Genomic DNA, 17,322 nt, shown 5'->3' on the forward strand with positions numbered 1-17,322 from the left:
TTAGTACCCAATGGCCAACCCTGCCCACTGGGTGGAAACAATAGATAATTGCCTTAGCTGGCACTGCCCTGGTATGTGGGTGCGGTTGCGAAGCCTTGTGGCCAAACTGTGCAGATTTGCTGTCTCACGATTAGCACTTTCTAAAGCTAGAGAAGAGATGAGTGCCGGTAGACACATAATTCTTCCTTCTGGGAGATAAGAGGATCTGTAGGTGGACAGGGAGCTTGTCCATCAAAAGTCCTAGAAGGAAGTCAAAGAGGAGGAGGACGGAAGGGCGATGGTACATCTACTGCTTTTACAAATCCTGTCTGCAGGATTTGTATCAACCTGTATCAACCCTGATACATGTTGGATACCACCCGCCATGGTTTAGGCAGAGATGGTACAGGCCTGGCAGAGGTTGGGTAGCCAGTCCTCTGCCAAAGGCTTGACGCGGCAGGAGGTGACAGAACAAAGGTACTGGAGTGTGCCAGTTGGGCGCCAGCCTTCTTAGCTGTCAGAACTGGTCTCGGAAAAAAGCACAGCCCTTGGGTATACTTTTGTAAGAGGCATTTTTACTCTATGAAAACAGCTGCCCCTCCCTTCAGGCTTCCTTCCTGTGACTGAACAGGCCAGAGGGGAAGGTCAAGGGGCAGGCAGGAGGCCAAGGGCAAAGGAATAAGGTGTGGATTGTACATGGAGCCATTTTCTCATCCCACCTCACTGACTGACTTCCTGCAAAAAATAGAGTTGGGTAGGGAAAAGGCTGGGAGAAATATAGATGAGCAGAAATTCAACAACAAAACAGTGAACAGTTACGAGATTCTTGGGAGGACCCCACCCGTGAATGACTTTGAAATGACCTTGGAAAAGGTCCTGTTTCCGCACTGATGGACTGAAAGAAACCACTAGCCCCATTTTTCGTATCTAGAAGGTAAGGTCAATAGCAATACCTCACTGAGATATCCTGAAAATGAAAGTGGCAATGGCCATAAAGAGAAAAAGAGGGATTGTGGACATGCATATTGGCCTTTTTTATCTGAAGATGATGTGGCCGGCTGAGATGGGCCAGATTCCAGGTCCTTGGGTGAGCTTTTCCTGAGTTCATGCCTCTCGTCCCAGCAGCAAGAGTTGTCCTCGGTGCTGTAGAATGTGAGGATTATGGTCTGCTGGGTTGTGGGAGTGTCTCAAAGGTCCAGAACACACGACTTCTTCCTGTTTGTCTACTGGAACACAACACTGGCCCTGGGAAGCAGCGGTCCCCCCGTTCCTTTAGTATCTCGGCAGCAATTCAGTTGAATAAAGATTTGTTGAGCACCTACAATGTTCTAAGCACTGTCTAGGCCTTGAGAGGCGAGTTCCTCTGTAACATGCCCAGAACTCTACTTCTCAGGCCATTCCCACCTCAAGGTATTGGTAAACTGACTGCGAGTGCCATCTATAATGCAGTTAAAATCCCATGTGCTGCTCTCCCTATGCCGTCCCCCCAGCATGCCGCAACTTTCTCTCTGAAGTACTTTTCTTAAGTCCTGAGAAGGAGACCTAAAGAAGGGCAACAGGAAAACCTGCTGTTTAATCAGGTGAAAGACACTGTAATCCTGTTGCTGACCAGGGTCCTCCCAAATCAGTGGAGGAGAGTCTGATCGTGTGGTTTATCCTTGCTGAACAAATTCCTGTGTGGCCCTTTGTGTACACCACCTCCGCACACTAATCTCTGCCTTGTCTGTTTGCAGAGGGCTGGTGGAGATGGAGCTGCAGTTTGTGTCCATGGAGCAGATTAAACACTATCTGTTCCAACCTGCCTGAGACTATCCGCTCCCTGGTTGGCAGTACTTGAAGGAAAAAAGGCAATCCACCCAAGCTCCCAGCGAGCGGAAGTCCCAAGAGTCATGACCAGGATCTCGTAGCAAAGCGGAATGCATCTCTAACAGGAAATTTATGGCTGACCGGACTTCGTCAATTCAGGTACGTCTGCCCCTGGCCTGGAATGGAGGGTAAGTGGAAGGTCAAGACCAGAGCTCAGGACTCTGGAGAACTCTCTGCTTAGGTTTTACATCAGGAAGGACCACTGTCCTGTCACAATTCTTCTAACACATGGTGTCTCTGTTAAATCACATAGTACATTCTGCCTTCCATTAGCATCACCCACATTCATGTTTTTCTCACCTAATAGACTGTAAGCTTCTTGATGTCAGGGTCCACATTTCCCAGCACACGTTTAGCACAGTGTAGGCACTCAGCATTGAACTGAATTGGCATGAAAAGTGCTATTTCCCACAGATTCTATCTTTAGAGGATTAACCTACGATAAAGCTTTACATAAACAAAAATTTGCTGCATGTCAGCAAGGCAGCACCACACTGAAGTTGGGAATCCCCACTCTGAGAAGCAGAAGCCTCTCTGTGGTCATTGTCTTAGGAGCTATGGCATAGCTATTGTTATTCCATTAGAAATTGAGGGGAAATACTGTACTTGACCTGCATTCCATTTATTTTGGCACGGGTTCGTTTCCTATTTAAAAACTTTATTTCTACTCATGGGATTTCCCTGGTGGCTCAGTGGTTAAGAATCCGCCTGCCAGTGCAGGGGACAAGGGTTCAATCCCTGGTCCGGGAAGATCCCACGTGCCACGGAGCAGCTAAGCCCTGTGCGCCACAACTACTAAGCCTGTGCTCTAGAGCCCGCAAGCCACAACTACTGAGCCCACATGCCACAACTACTGAAGCCTGCACGCCTAGAGCCTGTGCTCTGCAATAAAAGCCACTGCAATGAGAAGCCCGCGCACTGCAACGAAGAGTAGCCCCCGCTCACCACAACTAGAGAAAGCCTGCACGCAACTACAAAGACCCAGTGCAGCCAAAAACAAACAAACAAACAAACAAAACCTTCTACTCATATTCAGATGGAGTTCAGGAACTGGGAGCATCCTAATCTGTAAATTTTAACCAGAAATTCTCCCCAAATCTTATATTCCTTAAAAGGAGCTCAAGGGAGCAGGTGAACTCTACAGCTTAAATACATGGCTTTAGGAGGGGCACATGCTTCCTTATACCACTTTTAATGCATCCCACAGCTGTTGAGAGTGTGAATCTACTACCATTGTAGGAGTTGAATTTTCAAGTTCAGAGGATTCAGCACCATGGTCAGAGCCAAAGAGATAACAAATTTGGGCGTGAAGTAAATACTCTCTGTAGGAGGAAAATAAAGGGAATCTTTACCTGAAGAATTCTCCTTCTAAACAACGATGGGATACCGCTATATACACCTATTAAAATGGCCAAAATTCAGAACGCTGACAAAACCAAACGCCAACAAGGATGTGATGCAACAAGTATTTTCATTCATCGCTGGCGGGAATGCAAACTGGTACACACAGCCACTCTGGAAGATGGTTTGGCGGTGTCTTACAAAACTAAACATACTCTTACTATACGGTCCAGCAATTGTGCCCCTTGTATTTACTCAAAGGAGTCGAAAACTTATGTCCACATAAAAACCTGTGCATGGATGTTTACAACAACTTTATTCATAATTGCCCCAACTTGGAGACAACCAAGATGTCCTTCAGTAGGTGAATGGATAAATAAATGGTGGTACATTCAGACAATGGAATATTATTCAGTGCTAAAAAATGAGCTATCAAACTTTGAAAAGGAGACTTAAGTGTGTATTAGTAAGTGAAAGAAGCCAATCCAAAAAGGCTACATACTGTATGATTCTAACTGTATGACTTTCTGGAAAAGGCAAAACTATGGAGACAAGAAAAAGATCAGTGGTCACCAGAGATTAGGTGGGGAGGGAGGGGTAAATAGGCAGAGCACAGGGGATTTTCAGGACAGTGAAAATACTCTGTGTGATACTGTAGTGGTAGATACATGCCATTATAGATTTGTCCAAACTGATAGAATGTACACCACCAACAGTGAACCCTAATGTAAACTAAGGACTTTAGGTGATAACAATGTGTCACTGTAGATTCATCAGTTGTAACAGATGTACACTCTGGTGGGGGATATTGCAGTGGGAGAGGCTGTGCGTGTGTGGGGATGGGTTACATGGGAAACCTCTGAATCTTCCTATCAATCTTGCTATAATCCTAAAACAAATCTAAAAAATAAAGTCTTTTTTTTTTTTTAAGAAAAGAATTCATTCACCTTCTTCCCGGACTCTAATGGCCAGTCAAGCCAATGCTCAGGTCAGCAAGAGAAAAGACACTTGACGCCCCAGTGCTGTGCTCTGATGGGCACCACTCTGTCCTCAGATGTTGCCTGGACAGTGACCTATACCCACAGGTCTCAATCTGAATTTACCCCATTAAGTGTCGTTCTGACTTTGGAGGTAGCTGCTTTCCCCCTGTTGATTTTTCGGTGTCTGCTAATCTGTGAAACGGAAAGAGCCATTGTTTCTCTTAGCTCTGTTAATCCAGATGTCTGAGGGGTCCTCCAAAACATAAGGTAGGAGCTGACCTCAAGGGCCCCCCCAAGGGCCTCCCCAGAGATTCTGGGGGGAAGACCTGTCCCCAGAACCATTCCTTTGCCCCTCCTAATGGCTCTTCAAAGGGAAAAGCTAAACCTATGCAAGTACAGACAAACTTAGAATGCAGATGACCCTGGAGGACAGAGGGGACAGGAACTAAAACCTACTCATCATCCCCTGTGTGCCAGGTGTGAAATGGAAACTACCTCCATCCTCACAGCAGCCTGATGCAGATGTGAGTCTCAAACTTCCTTTCACAGGAACCTGCGCACAAGCATGGGTGCCACACACAGCCGTGGTGGAGAAAACCATTCTTGTTAATAACCTGTGTGCCTTGCATTATGTGATGTATGCACTTCTAAAGAGGCATGTGAGTTCAGCTTCACAGACGCATTGTGTTGTCTTAGATCAGAGAGCACATCATTCAAGTTTTTTTTTTTCTTATTTCAGAAAGTTTTAAATCCAGAACTAGAATTGAAATCCTTCCAGTGGGAATATAAAATGTTAAATGAAACACTTGGTAGTAGATGACTAATTGCTTCTCTGATCTATTCTAGAATGTATAAAATTGAACAATGTAGAATATAGAAAACTGAGACCTCAGTAAATGAATATTACAGAGCAACATGGACACACAGGTACACCCACCCTCTTTAGGTCCTAATGGTGATACACTGCAGGTACCATCTCAATAACAGGTGTCCTGGTTATCCATTTTAAATATAACCAACAAGAACCTACTGTCTAGCACAGGGAGCTCTGCTCAATGTTATGTAACAACCTAAATGGGAAAATGTATAACTGAATCACTTTGGTGTACACCTGAAACTATCACAACATTGTTAATCAACTAGACTCCAATATAAAATAGAAAGTTAAAAAAAGAAATAACAGGTGTCCTGGGAAGTGGAGCAATGACTACATTCCACAGCTCAGCCTTTCTTCACAGGACTTAGTAGTTAATTACTGTTAGTTGAGTGCCTAGATGCTTCCTTCAAGATCTCCTTCAAATTCTCACTTTTTATTCTTTTTGCAAGTTCTAAAACCAGATGCTTCTTTTATGCAAAAGTCTAATTGCTGTGGAATCTAATGTATTTCCTCCATTCATATCCAAATATCCTCCTTCCTGTTTAATTTACAACCCTCCCATGATTCACCTTTTGGTAATGGTCTATAAGGAACCACACCTTTTTTGGTCCTGCCTACACATATTGCTAAGAGTCTTCAACGTTGGGAAAAAAGCATTCCTGAGTTATGTTAATAATATGAGACATTAAAAGGGACTTGTCTGCAAACACAAAACGATAATGACAAATCAGAATTTTTAGGCCCCATGTGCTTTTTTCTCATACCCCACAACCTATACCTATAAAATTTCTGCACTTTTATGGCATGAGGCTTGCCTAGAAAACTCATCATAAGATAGCATGTGCCTGGTTAAATATTAAATTCTTTTTGAATTAATGAAAAGAGACAAAGAGAAGTGAAACCTAGATACTTAATGGGCGGTGTAAAATGAACAAAACAGTGATGAATAAGGCAATGAAAACTGTGTGTTCTGTTTTTTTTGGATAGTAGAAATTTCTGAACAAGTTCCCAGCATTTACCCAATTTGATGATACTAGGAAAAAATAATGCATGTAAAATCCACATTCAAATAACTTGTGGCATGCATCACCCTTCTTTTCCCATCCTAACAGAATACCAGTTTTGTTCAGAGGATGAGACATAATGTATCCCCCACTAAAAATACTTGCCTACCACATGAGATGGTACTGTGACAGTTCTGGTCAATGATACTAACAAAAGTCCTCTCAGTATTTATGTGAAAGCCCTTGTTTTCCTGAACTGGGCACTGCTCCTTCCTCCCGCCTTGAGTGGTGATGTGAAGCCAGGTACTGCAACAGCTATCTTGCAACCATGAAGTGATGAGTATGAGAATAAGAGGCCACGGGCTAAGGATGGCAGAGAAATATGGTGGGAATCTGAGTCCAGGATGGCCTATTGCCTCCTTTACCAGCCCTGAATTTCTTATTGCTTGAAATAAATATTTGCTACACTTGTTTAAGCCACTGTTAATGTGGTTCTTCGCTGCTTGCAGCCAAATGCAATACTAACCAATACAACCTTGCACACACATCTTAGCTTCTCTTTCTAAATCTCCAAATTGAAGTTTTACATTTCTTTTAAATTCATAGAGAAGCCAAGTAGCCACATTCCCTAGTTTTGAGCTTTGAAGCTCTACAATAACCTATTGTATTTACTATCATCACTAGAGATAAATGTCAGAGTTAAGTGTATAAAAAATAGGAAACAATAAATATATAAGTAATTACATATAAATAGGTGCTGGATCTCAGGATGAAGGACAACTGTGTATGAAATCATTGGAATTTTACTTTTAGGCCCTCATTGAAAAGTCTACAAATAATAAATGCTGGAGAGGGTGTGGAGAAAAGGGAACCCTCCTGCACTGTTGGTGGGAATGTAAGTTGGTGCAGCCACTATGGAGAACAGTGCAGAGGTTCCTCAGAAAACTAAAAGTAGAACTACCATATGATCCAGCAGTCCCACTCCTGGGCATATATCCAAACAAAACTCTAATTCAAACAGATACATGAGGGCTTCCCTAGTGGCGCTAGTGGTTAAGAATCCGCCTGCCAAGGCAGGGGACACGGGTTCGAGCCCTAGTCTGGGAAGATCCCACAAGCCGCAGAGCAACCGAGCCTGTGCTCTAGAGCCCGCAAGCCACAACTACAGAGCCTGCGTGCCACTAATACTGAAGCCCAGGCCCCTAGAGCCTGTGCTCTGCAACAAGAGAAGCCACCGCAGTGAGAAGCCCGTGCACCGCAACGAAGCGTAGCCCCCTCTCGCTGCAACTAGAGAAAGCCGTGCACAGCAACGAAGAACCAAAAACAGGGAAAAATAAATAAATTTTTATATATATATAAAAAAGATACGTGTGGGCTTCCCTGATGGCGCAGTGGTTGAGAGTCCGCCTGCCGATGCAGGGGACACAGGTTCGTGCCCCGGTCTGGGAAGATCCCACATGCCGCGGAGCGGCTGGGCCCGTGAGCCATGGCCGCTGAGCCTGCGCGTCCGGAGCCTGTGCTCTGCAACGGGAGAGGCCACAACAGTGAGAGGCCCGCGTACCGCAAAAAAAAACAAAAACAAAAACAACAACAAAAAAAAACATGCACCCCTATGTTCATAGCAGCACTATTCACAATAGCCAAGACATGGAAACAACCTAAATGTCCATCGACAGATGAATGGTTAAAGAAGATGTGGCACATATACACAATGGAAGCCATAAAAAAGAACGAAATAATGCCATTTGCAGCAACATGGATGCAGCTAGAGATTATCATACTAAGTTAAGTAAGTCAGAAAGAGACAAATACCATATGATATCACTTATATGTGGAATCTAAAATATGACACAAATGAACCCACCTACGAAGCAGAAACAGAATCATGGATGTAGAGAACAAGCTGGTGGCTGCCGAGGGGGTTGGGGGAGGGATGGAGTGGGAGGTTGGGGTGAGCAGATGTAAGCTATTACATACAGGATGGATAAACAACAAGGTCCTACTGTATAGCACAGGGAACTATAGTCAATATCCTATGATAAACCATAATGGAAAAGAATATGAAAAAAGAATGTGTATGCATATAACTGAATCACTTTGCTGTAGAGCAGAAATTAACACAACACTGTAAATCAACTATACTTCAAAAATATATTGAAATCAATGGAATTTTACCCTTTAGAATGGCAAAAATCACCATCTGACAGCACCAGTATCAGCAAGGTTGTGGGGAAGTGGGATCTCTCATATACCGCCCATGAGTGGGTGAACTGGTGCTGCTACTAAGGGGAGCAGTTTTCCACGTCTAGTAAAGCTGATGATGAACATACCTGGTGACCCAGAAAATCTTGCACATATGCACAAGAGAGACGTAGAAGGGTGCTTGCTGTGGTGCTGCTTTATAACAATGAAAACCTGGAGGCAATCTAGGTGTCTGTCAGCAAGTGAATGGATAGAAACATCATGACACAGTCTTACAATATTAAAATGAAGAACAAAACCAGAGCCCAGATCTACACATGGATATGGAAAATTTAGTGGAATGCTGCGGCCGGGTCTCAAGAGCTGATTGTTAAAATTTCAGGAATTTTGCGAGCTGGTTGATATTACATCAGTACTTTGAGATCAGCCATGTTAGGAGTATTTACAACATTGGAATTAGAAAAAGCTACAAATCACACCCCCTTTCCCCCCACAGAAGAGCTGGTAGTTATTTACCAGCACATCACTAGATAGACTTTCAAAAACAGCGTTTATTTTAAAAGGCAAGTTGCAGAATATGTGGTGGCATATATTTAGAGCTCAAAAACATATAGAAATGTTATATATTTATAATATTTATCAATGGTAATAAAATGTAATCTAGAAGGATAAATGCCAAATTTGTGGTAACAATTGTCTCTGGAGAGGGGGGTCATGTAATAGGTGTGGTGAAGGGGAAAGAGGGGGCTTGAACTCTTTATCTGTTACGTTCTAGTTATTTTTTTTAAATATCTAAAGTCAAAAAGTGAACAGAAAGTTAATTTTTGTCAATTATGGGTGCTAAGTATAAAAGCGCTTATTCTATGTGCTTATCGCTGTTATTTAGATTTTAAGATAAAAAGGCAGAAAATGAGAGTCCAAAGAAAATTTGCATATCATATTTCATTGACTCCATGACACTGACTAAAAGATGCACTATTACTTGTTGGTAAGGGCATGCAGAATCATACATTGCTGGTATGAATGTAAAATGGTGCAGCCACTGTAAAAAACAGCTCAACAGTTCTTCAGAAATTTACACAGAATTACATATGACCCAATAATTCCACTCCTAGGTATATACCCAAGAGAACTGAGAATGTATGTCCAAGCAATAACATGTACACGAATGTTCATAGCAGCATTATTCCTAATAGATAAAAGGTACAAACACTGCTGGTACATTGCTGGTGGGAATGTAAAATGGTACAACCACTTTTGTAAAATAGTTTGGCAGTCCCTCAAAAAGTTAAAAATAAAGTGACCATATGACCCAGATATTCCACTTGCCAGTATATAGTCAGGAAAACGAGAACACACATCCTCAAAAAAGACTCTACACCAACATTCATAGCAGCATCATTCATATAGCCAGAAAGTGGGAACAACCCAAACATGCATGCATACCTGAGGAAAGGATAAACAAAATGTGGTACAGCCAAACGATGGAATATCAGCCATAAAAAGAAATGAAGAACTGATATGTACTACAACATGGATCAACCTTGACATTATGCTAAGCAAAATAGGCCAGACCCAAGAGGCCACATGCTGTATGATTCCATTTATATGAAATGTCCAGAACAGGCAAATCCACAGAGCCAGAAAGCAGGTTAGTGGTTGCCAGAGACTGGGAGGGAGGGGAGATGGGGAGTGATACTTAACAGGTACAGGGTTTCCTGTTCTGGAACTAGATGTGGTGGTGGCACAGCATTGTGAATGTACTAAAAACAGCTGAATTGTACACTTTATTTTTTAAATTTTTTTGGGGGGGTGGGTCGGGCACTATACCACACAGCTTGTGAGATCTTAGTTCCCCAACCAGGGATTGAACCCATGCCCCCTGCCCTGGAAGCGCAGAGTCCTAACCACTGGATGGCCAGGGCATTCCCTGAATTCCCTGAACTGTACACTTTAAAATGGTGACTTTTATGTTACGTGAATTTCACCTCAAAAAAAGTCATTTAAACTGTCTTTCATTTTAAGATGATAGTGATTTGAGACACTGCATTGTAGAAACAAAAGCAAACATGTCTTAGAGTTGATGAAATGTGCTATATTATGTAGAAATTTGCAGGCTCTATCCAAATAGCGTTGTATCAGTTAGGATGTTTTGTGCCTAACAGCATAATAACAGTGCTTAAACAGGTTAGAAGTTTATTTTCATTTCACATAGATGAAGTCGTGATGTGGACAGCCCAGGGCCCATAAACTATCTCCATGGTTTGCTCAGACACCCAGATTTCCTATATGTCGTCTTGTATTCGATATTTGGCTTCCATTTTCAAAGTTACAGCAGTCCAAGATGGCTGCTGGAGTGCCAGCCATTATTTCACATTTCTAGGTGTACAGCTGGAAGAGGGAGAGGGCAAAATGCCTTCCTCCCAACTCAGCTCTCTTTGAGCAGAGGAAAGGTGTGCTTAAGTACATGTTCATATGTCCATAAAATGGGAAAGTCTCTATAAATGCAAGACTCCTTTCTATTTTTACCAGTCCATCCCCAGCACAAGGCAGAGCACATTGAAGGCACTAAAAAACATGTGAAAAGAACGGATACATGCATGGAAATGGATAAATTCATCATAACCATTTAAATATTTTCATAAGTAAGAAACAGGGAAATGTTGAGTACAATATAATATGTGAAAACAGACTATAGTGTAATCCTAATTCTACTGAAAATGTATAGTATGCCTAGAAAAAAGAAATATACTAACCTACTAACAGATTTTCTAAATATATGGTGAAATTTCTCTGATTTTTAATAATTTTTTTCATACTTTTATAAATTTTCTAAATGTATGCAATAAGCCAGAATATTTTTCTAATTAGAAAATAAATCAATAAGCTTAAAAATCAACCAATCAGTCAATCAAGAAGAAGACCACTTCAGTCTAAGTGTTAAAACCAGATAGTGAGTTTATAAACCAAAGAAAGTAACCAACAGCCACATATGCTGTGGAGAGTCCAACAATCCTGCTTCTCTCATCCAACAGCTTTGTTTTACAATTGGGAGAAGGAGATGTTGACATCTGCAGATGATGCCCTTGTGGAACCATGCCTGTCCTACATTTGGGGTAGCAAATTGATTCCCTATCCCATATCTCAGTTTTTTCAATCTAATAGTTAGCATATAAACACTCATTTTTTAAACGGGAAGACCATTTTAAAACTTACCACAGGGAAGTTATCCATCCATCAAAGTAAACTCATTATCTGCTTCCAGGTCCACCCCGATCACTTGGAAATGATTAAATCGAACTCAGCATTTCTCAGCACAATGGAAAGTCACCACCACCCCTGAATTTTCTTGTGTTTTCCCACTTTATGGGCTAAATTGCCCCTTCCCCCAGAGATTTCATGTGTTGAAGTCCTAAATCCCAATACCCCAGAATGTGACTATTTGGAGATAGTCTTTATTTTTAAAATTTTTTAAGGTTTTTTTTTTTGATGTGGACCATTTTTCAAAAAATCTTTATTGAATTTGTTACAACATTGCTTCTGTTTTATGGTTTTTTGGCCATGAGGCTGTGGGATCCTAGCTCCCTGACCAGGGATCGAACCTGCACCCTCTGCATTGGAAGATGAAGTCTTAACCACTGGACCACCAGGGAAGTCCCTGGAGATAGTCTTTAAAGAAGTAATTACATCAAAGTGAGGTCACAGGGTGGACCCTAATCCAATATGACTGTTGTCCTTAGAAGAAGAGGAAATTAGGACACAGATCTGTACCAAGGGAAGACAGTGGTAAGACACAGAAAGAAGATAGTCATCTACAAGCTAAGGAGAGAGGCCCCAGAAGAAACCAAACCTGCTGACACCTTGACCTCAAACTTCTAGCCTCCAGAATTGTAAGAAAATACATTTCTGTTGTGTAAGCCACCCAGGCTGTAGTACTTGTTACAGCAGCTCTAGCAAATACACCCACTCATCATGTTAATTACATGTTTGATGACTGCGATGGTTAAGTTTATGTGGCAACTTGGCTAGGCTATGGTATCTAGTTGATCAGATATCAGTCTGGATGTTGCTGTGAAGGTAGTTTATAGATGTGATGGACATTTAAGTCAGTAGACTTAGACTCTCCATAATATGGGTGGGCTTCATGCTATCAGTTGAACGTCTTAAATAGGACGACTGAGATCCCCCAAAGAGGAAGGAGTTCTGACTCCAGGCTGTCTTTGGACTCAAGATTGCAGCATGAACTCTGGCCAGAAGTTCCAGTCTGCCTTCCCTGCATATACCAGACTTGCCAGCCCCACAATTACATGAGCCTATTTTAAAAATACACTCCCAGGCTTCCCTGGTGGCACAGTGGTTGAGAGTCCGCCTGCCGATGCAGGGGACACGGGTTCGTGCCCCGGTCCAGGAAGATCCCACATGCCGCGGAGCGGCTGCGCCCGTGAGCCATGGCCGCTGAGCCTGTGCTCCACAACGGGAGAGGCCACAACAGTGAGAGGCCCAAAAATACACTCCCACCACCCACACACATACATCTACACACATCCTGTTGGTTCCGATGCTCTGGAGAACCCTAATAACAGTGAATAAGGACTGATATTCCATGTACTTAACTCCATGCTCTTGCACTTGTTTTATGCAAGATATCTATTTACTTCCAAATTTGTGACTGGAAGAGCTAGTCAAATACTTGCAAATTAATTCATCAGTGTGCTGTTCTTTCTTTTTAAAGATGACATTGAGCTTTGCTAGAGGATGTCATCAGAGAGCCAGAAGGAATGAAGGACGATCACTCATCAAAATGCCTAACAATTTACACCCACAGTGTGCTGACAGCCAGTAAATTCCGATAGGATGAACAATTATGGTTATAACTTTTAAACTGCCTTTGTTATGAGCATCCTGCTCTTGCCTTTTGATCCTGCCTAATCTTGTTCTACCCTGTACATTTGCAACCTCACTTCTTTTTTCAGAAATGACAAGTTTTCTTTCTGCTCTGTTAAGTACATAAACTGAGCTGCTTATCCAGAGAGAAATCAGATAAGATAAATTGGATAAATGCGGAGGGTTTGGCCAGGGAAGAAACAAAGATGTGAGACAAGGAAGTCTGAGGAACGTCGGGGAGCAAGAAGTGCCTGGAGGGCAGGGCACCTGGGGGAGAGGGGATGGTGAGGAATGACCCCATGCTCACCAGTAGCCAGGAATGCTTATTTGTGACACCAGCCAACAGAAGATAGCTGGGTGACCAGGCGGATCAAGAGCTAAATCTGACAGAACTACACAGGTGGCACTCACGAGACTGGCATTCTTGTCGCCTTGCTCTAAAAAGTCATTGCCCAAAAGTTTCCTTTCCTAATACACCTGTGAATTAAATTGGAAGAGGCTTTCTGTGGAGGTGAGGGAATGCAGAAACAAACAAGAGGCACTTTGGCCCTCACGAAGAGTGATATGTGTGGGGTAGAGCCAATTAGAGGCTGGGCTTTGAGAAATCTGAGACAGTCCATGAGGAAAACAGCAAAACCATTTGGGAAACCTTGCTCACCAGGGCACTAAGAAGCAGCCCTGTCCAGTAGGACTTTCTGCAGTGATGGAAGTATTCTACATCTGCACCATCCGATGGGGTGGCTACAGAGCACTCGAAATGCTGCTGATGAGACTAAGCAACTGAATTTTATGTTTTATGTAATTAACATGTGAATAGCCACATGTGGCTAGTGACTACCATATTGGATAACACAGCCACGTGGTCCTCATAACACAGTGATTGACGTGTCTCCCAACACATCAACACGTCAACAGTTTGGGAAAGGATTGTTCCAAACAAATGAACTCAGTGATCCTCTTGCTACTGAGTGCTCCATATTTAAATTACTAGCAATCTGAAGAGTTGGGGGGCGGGGAGCAAAGAGAATGATGGTGCCTCCTAAAGACCCTAAACCACTGGTTAGCCACCAGGCAGGATCTAATCTGGTAAACAGTGAATTAGAGCATCTTCTGCAGGAAACACTAGTATTTATGTTCGCCCAATGTGTACAGGATAAGCCCCTGCCTAGTAGTCATTTGTAACTAAAAGAAACAGAGCTAGAATTTCCCACCTTTGGTTTCCTTCCAAAGGTGGGATTTATCTTTAAATTTACTTCAATTTGTGGGAGATTTGGAAGAAAAATCCTTCCAGCTATTAGGGAGCTTTCTAAATAGGAGAAATAACATTTGTCAAGCTTGTCTTAGGAGAGTTTTTGTTCAAGTGATTACAAATGAAATGAACTTGGAATGTTGAAATTTCTCATGTTTGACATGATGGCAGAAGAATATTGAGCAAGAAAATAATTTGGCATTTCGTCCGCAGCATGAGTTCGTACACGCAACCCCATTAAATCATATTAGGAAGGAAATGTGCTTTACTGGGAAATGGGCTGGGCTAAACCAGAGACTCCAAAGTTCTGGGGCAACAGCGTGACTTCCCCTCCTTAATGGCTGGGGGACACTCAGCCTTGATGGACCTCTTCTCCTTCATCTACAAGGATGGGAAAAAATGCTTTCTCAGGATTTCTTCAAGGAAGAAGACTAGAACCATAAATCATTTTGACAAATGCAAAGTACCCCTCAATACAAATTATTTACAGAGATGTTATTTATTTGATTTCCTTTTGGGGGAAATGAAGCATTAGTTGAGTATAATATGGAAGTGGTTCAATAGCACCATTACAAGTGAGTTTTTTAAAGAGTAGGGGACTTCACAAAATGATCTCAAGGTATGAAAAGTACTGTTTGGTTTCATATGCAAGTTTTTAAAAGAATTATTACAGATTGAGAGGGAAGTAAGTGGCTGCAGTATACACTGTGACCAACTTTCAAATAATGATTGTGACTTGAGTCATTTCTCAGAAATAAGTAAACAAATTCTTTTACTTTGATGCTGAATGATATTGATCAAGTCCATCTGCTTGTACCCATTAGAAGGCACCATCTCACATTATTTTGGAAATGGTCATCCTGAGTCAGACTAAGTAGTCATAGTTAATACATTTGATTTCCCTCTCATTTGTTTTTTGCTCCATCCTCTGTATCTACCCAAATTTAGTCTTCTTCCCTCAGAGCCACTTGACCACATGAGTATCATCCTTAATCCTAAAGAGCAAGAAGGGAATTTCCATGTTAGTAGAGGAACTCAACTAAGAGTAGAATGCTGCATAATTTATTGTCCAAACTGAGATGTTAAAGAACAAAGGGAGGCCTTTTAATAATTATGCTGGAACGAAAAATATAAACCAATCACCCTAATTAAAAAAATAAACAGAAAACATATGTAAAGGTCAGCCTCATTTGTATCAAAGCAAAAATAAAACGAGACCATCGTAGACCCACCAGATTGACAAAAATGAAAAAGTTCAACAATCCTAAATGTTGGTAAAGACATGGAACAACTGGAACTCATAGTGTTGGGAGTACATTTTACAACACTTTTGAAAACAACTTGACATTATCTAGTAAAAATGAACATGTATGTATCCTATAATTTGGCAAATCCACTCCCACAAAATATGTACTAGAGGGGGACTGGCCAAGATGGTGGAGGAGGAAGACCCTGAGCTCACCTCCAAATTTAGACACACCAGACACACCAAAATTACAGCTATTTACAGAGCAACAAGCAATGAGAATGACCTGAAGACTAGCAGAAAAGATCTTCTACAACTAAAGATATAAAGAAGGACCCACAACAAGATGGATAGTAGAGCCAGAGATGCAGTATAGCCAACACCCATACCCCTGGGTAGGCAACCCACAAATTGGAGGATAATTACTATTGCAGAGGTTCTCCCCAAGGAGCAAGGGGTCCAAACCCCACATCGGGTTCCCCAGCGTGAGGGTCCTGCACCCAGAAGATGAGCCACCAGAACATTTGTCGTTGAAGGCTCCTGGGGCTTACTTTCAGGAGAGGCAGAGGGCTGTGGGAAATAAAGCCTCCATTTTTAAATGGCACACACAAAATCTCACACACCCAAGACCCAGAGCACAAGCAGTAATTTGAAAGAAGCCTGGGTCAGACCCACTTGCTAATCTTAGAGAGCCTCCCGGAGAAGCAGGAGGCAACTGGGAATCATCTTGGAGACAGATGCTGGCAGCTGCCAGTTTGGGGAGCTCATCCTACCATGAGGATGCTAGTGTTGCAAGTGCCATTTTGGGATCCTCCCTCTAGTTCATTAATGCTGGGACCCAGCCTGTCCACCAGCCAGTCAGCATCAGTCCTGCGACACCCCAAGTCAAGCAGCTGTCCAGGCAGGGACACAGCCCCACCTACAAGCAGGTTGGCTGCCACAGGACCCCTGAACCACAAGCTGCCCCAGGACATGGCCCCACCCACCAGTGAGCCAGCACTAGCCTCAGGACACCCAGGGCCCTGAGCCAGCCCTCAGGACCTGACCCTGCCCCCCAGCAGGCTGACACCAGCCACAGGATCCCCTGGGCCCAGACCCCACCCACCAGCTGCTGGCAGCATTCACACTAGGCAAGGCCTGACAACCAACCTGACCAGGGGCTATCCACACCTACAGGCACACCCACAGTAGTCAGCCCACTGCAACAGAAGGGCACATGCAGCACACATAGAGGGTACCCCCAGAGCATATAGCTCTGGTGGCCAGAGGGGAGTATCCTCCTGGAGCCTATAGGACATCTCTTACATAAAGCCACATCTCCAAGATCAGGAAATATAACCAACTTACCCAATGCAGAGAAATATAGAGAATTAGGCAAAATGAGGAGACAGAAAAATATGTTCTAAGCAAAACAAGATAAAACTCTAGAAGAAGAACTAAGTGGAGATAGGCAATCTACCCAATAAAGAATTCAAGGTATAATTGTAAAGATGGTCAGAAGAACTCAGAAGAAGAATGGATAGACACAATGAGAAGATAGAAGTTTCTAACAAAGAGAAAATAGAAAGAGGAACCAAACAGAGCTGAGGAATACAATAACTAAAGTGAAAAATACACTAGTAGATTAGAAGATAAGAGAAACAGATTAGCAATCTGGAAGACAGAGCAGTGGAAACCACTGAAGCTGAACAGAA

Source organism: Aethalodelphis obliquidens, unplaced genomic scaffold (genome assembly GCF_003676395.1).
Source record: "Aethalodelphis obliquidens isolate GAN/ISIS:26980383/991018 unplaced genomic scaffold, ASM367639v1 scaffold5, whole genome shotgun sequence".
Lineage (NCBI taxonomy): Eukaryota > Metazoa > Chordata > Mammalia > Artiodactyla > Delphinidae > Aethalodelphis > Aethalodelphis obliquidens.